We start from the raw sequence: 4,570 nt of genomic DNA, 5'->3' as shown, positions 1-4,570 counted from the left end.
CGTAGGAAGATGAGTATCTCTCCCAGCGTTCAGTGAAGCTCTTGCATAGAAGCAGACCTGACTGCACTTGTTTGGACGATACGGGATGTAACATGTCATAGGATCGTCACGCTTTCCCCTCACGCTACCAGGAATCTGGTAAAACACAAGAAAAAGAAGCAGGAGTAGGCCATTCGGCCCACCAAGTCTGCTCTCCATTCAATACGATCATGACTGATTTTGGGTTTCGACTCCATTTTCCCGCCCACTCCCCACATCCCTTAACTCCCCAAGAGAACAAAGATCCCAGCCTTAAATATATTAAACACTGGAGCATCCACAACCCTCTGGGGGAGAGAATTCCAAAGATTCACAACCCTTTGAAGTGAAGTAATTTCCCCTCATCTCAGTCCTAAATGATTGGCCCCTCATCCTGAGACTGTGCCCCCTTTGCTTTAGATTCCCCAACCAGCAGAAACAATCTCTCAGTTGCAACCGTAGCAAATCCTTTCAGAATGATGCAGGTTTCAATGAGACTATCTCCCATTCTTCTGGACCCTCTCATCCCAGGGGTAAATGCAATAAACCTCCTCCAAGGTGAGTACATTCTGAATAAAATATGCAGACCAAAACTGCACACAGCACCCCATTCTCAGCAAACCCCTGCACAAATTGTAACAAAACCATTTTGCTTTCTACTGCAATGTCCTTGCAATAGAGGCCAACATACCATAGAACATAGAACCATAGAAAATTACAGCTCAGAAACAGGCCTTTTGGCACTTCTTGTCTGTGCCTAACCATTTTTTGCCTAGTCCCACTGACCTGCACTTGGACCATATCCCTCCACACCCCTCTCATCCATGAACCCGTCCAAGTTTTTCTTAAATGTTAAAAGTGACCCCGCATTTACCACTTTATCCGGCAGCTCATTCCACACTCCCACCACTCTCTGCGTGAAGAAGCCCCCACTAATATTCCCTTTAAACTTTTCTCCTTTCACCCTTAACCCATGCCCTCTGGTTTTTTTCTCCCCTCGCCTCAGCGGAAAAAGCCTGCTTGCATTCACTCTATCGATACCCATCAAAATCTTATACACCTCTATCAAATCTCCCCTCAATCTTCTACGCTCCAGGGAATAAAGTCCCAACCTATTCAATCTCTCTCTGTAACTCAGCTTCTCAAGTCCCGGCAACATCCTTGTGAACCTTCTCTGCACTCTTTCAACCTTATTTACATCCTTCCTGTAACTAGGTGACCAAAACTGTACACAATACTCTAAATTCGGCCTCACCAATGCCTTATATAACCTTACCATAACACTCCAACTTTTATACTCGATACTCCGATTTATAAAGGTCAATGTACCATTTGCCTTCCTAATTACTTGCTCAGGAAAGGGGCAGTAGATAGATTTAGGGGTCAGATTGGGATTATCTGGACTAGCTTGTTGTAAAGAACTTGAGTGTTGATGAAAAAAGTGATTTTTTTGTCAAAGTTTTTTCAGCTGGCACTCATCAGGACAGTTTGCAAGAATACCAACGTGCAGGGAAACAACAAATGTATACTGTGTGAGAAGAGCATGCTGATGGTTGGCAAGTGGACTCTGACTGGTAGAGGCATTGCCATGGAGAACGCACCAGTTGATGATGACTGACAGTTAACTTCTGGAATCAGAATTGAATCCTTCACTCTCTGACTCACAGTCGCTAAGCTAAAGGCTCATTGCAGCAATAACACTGACATTAGTTACTAAATGTGCCAATCAAGGGAGATACTTTGACCAAGAACCTGACAGAGCAGCCTGTTTGGTAAAATAATTCACAGGATTTTCAACATCCATTGAATTTCCTTTCGAAAGGAATTGTACACTATATCAAAATCGAAATCTTTGCAGATTTATAGGGGATAAGCACAGGTGTTCAACTAACTTATTTAAACTAAGCTTTATGGGGTTCACTTGTTTGAAATTTTGGTTTGATTTGATTTATTATTGTCACATGAATTAACATAGTGAAAAATATTGTTTCTTGCGCACTGTACAGACAAAGCATACTGTTCATAGAGAAGGAAACGAGAGAGTGCAGAATGTAGTGATATAGTCATAGCCAGGGTGTAGAGAAAGACCAACTTAATGCAAGGTAGGTCCATTCAAAAGTCTGATGGCAGCAGAGAAGAAGCTGTTCTTGAATTGGTTGATACGTTACAAGGATGTTGCCTGGATTAGGTGGCATGCCTTATGAGGATAGGTTGAGAGAGCTCGGCCTTTTCTCCTTGGAGAGGCGAAGGATGAGAGGTGACCTGATAGAGGTGTATAAGATGTTGAGGGGAATTGATAGAGTGGATTCTCAGAGGCTTTTATCCAGGGCTGAAATAGTTGCCACAAGAGGTCACAGGTTTAGGGTGCTGGGGAGTAGGTACAGAGGAGATGTTAGGGGTAAGTTTTTCACTCAGAGGGTGGTGGGTGCGTGGAATCGGCTGCCGGTAGTGGTGGTGGAGGCGGATTCGATAGGGTCTTTTAAGAGACTTTTGGATAAGTTCATGGAAGTTAGTAAGATAGAGGGTTATAGGTAAGCCTAGTAGGTAGGGACATGTTCAGCACAACTTGTGAGCCGAAGGGCCTGTTTGTGCTGTAGCTTTTCTATGTTCCACGTTCCCTCAGACTTTTGTATCTTTTTCCTGACGGAAGAAGATGGAAGAGAGAGTGTCCAGGGAGCATGGGGTCCTTAATTATGCTGGCTGCTTTGCCGAGGCAGCGGGAAGTGTAGACAGAGTCAGTGGATGGGAGGCTGGTTTGCGTGATGGATTGGACTACATTCAAATAACTCCCCAATCACATCAGGTTTTACAGACTTAACCATACGGAAGATAGAACACTTAAAATCGAGAATTCAGAACATTTATTAAGCGTTAAAATGCTAACAGGTCGGAACGATAAAAAACAAAGTGTCAGTGAACAGTAAGAGGAGAAAGTTTAACTTTTAGTCTATAATTCGTCAATAGCGAAGTAGAGGCCATTCAGCCCATCGAGCCTGCTCCACCATTCAATACAATCATGGCTGATCTTGGGTTTTAACTCCAGCTTCCTGTCCGCCCCCCATTTCTCTCGGCTTCCCGAGAGGGAACACAGACTGTCTTCACTTGAACACAATGGCTTCTCTTAAGCTGTAACTCTCATCTTGAATTAGCCCAAGTGTCAAACAATAATTGGTTAACATTACTGTCTGTCATTTATAATTGAACACAATAAGAGTTTTAACAACACCAGGTTAAAGTCCAACAGGTTTATTTGGTAGCAAATACCATTAGCTTTGGTAATTAGCTAATGGTATTTGCTACCAAATAAAGCTGTTGGACTTTAACCTGGTGTTGTTAAAACTCTTACTGTGTTCACCCCAGTCCAACGCCGGCATCTCCACATCATTTATAATTGAGACATAGTGAATGAATAAAGGCCTGTTCTTTCCTTCAGTCAATGAGAGGTCTCGGGTTCATGTTATTTTACCAGCCTGGCTGCAAAGCAGCATGTTGTAATTCTCATAACTTCTATGAATTGTATTAATATCAAGTGTTGTGTTTATAATTATAAAAGTTACACATTTTTTATGTTACAGATTATATTACCAGCCTTACAAATACATCTACTAACGAATTCCTTATTCTTTAATCGTCTCACCATTCAGGCTATTTAATGAATCTGGCTAGTTTCCAACAACAGTAAGAAGTTTAACAACACCAGGTTAAAGTCCAACAGGTTTATTTGGGAGCACAAGCCACAAGCTTTCAGAGCGCTGCTCCTTCATCAGGTGAGTGGGAGTTCTGTTCACAAACAGGGCATATAAAGACACAAACTCAATTTACAAAATAAGGTCACAGGCATTCAGTCTCTGATCTTCGGGTAAGCGTTCTCCAAGGCGGCCTTCATGACACACGACAACACAGAGTCACTGAGCAGAGACTGATAGCCGCATGAGGACGGCCTCAACCGGGATCTTGGGTTCATGTCACACTATCTGTAACCCCCATGACTTGCCTGGGCTTGCAGAATCTCACCAACTGTCCTGGCTGGAGACAATACACATCTCTTTAACCTGTGCTTAACCCTCTCTCCACTCACATTGTCTGTACCTTTGAGATTTGATTACCTGTAAAGACTCGCATTCCAACCATTATTTTGTAAATTGAGTTTGTGTTTTTATATGCCCTGTTTGTGAACAGAACTCCCACGGACCTGACGAAGGAGCAGCGAGCGCTCCGAAAGCTAGTGGCTTTTGCTACCAAATAAACCTGTTGGACTTTAACCTGTTGTGAGACTTCTTACTGTGTTTACCCCAGTCCAATGTCGGCATCTCCACATCATGGTTTCCAATAATGCAGGTTTAAATTTTAAAATGTCAGTTTAGCACAAAATGTTAAATAACATGTTAATTCAGACCATAAAATGATCGTCACACTGAAGCTCTTGGTTTTGAAACTAGCAGCACAGGCACAATGGGCCGAATGGCCTCTTTCTTTGTTGAAATGCGAGCTTTCTGGTTTAACAGTCTACCCCCTGAGTGTATTTGAATAGCAGATGTGATTATGTGCCACT

Source organism: Mustelus asterias, unplaced genomic scaffold (assembly GCF_964213995.1).
Source record: "Mustelus asterias unplaced genomic scaffold, sMusAst1.hap1.1 HAP1_SCAFFOLD_1910, whole genome shotgun sequence".
NCBI lineage: Eukaryota > Metazoa > Chordata > Chondrichthyes > Carcharhiniformes > Triakidae > Mustelus > Mustelus asterias.
The sequence above is the reverse complement of the archived record's forward strand: the minus strand, read 5'-3'. Positions refer to the sequence as shown.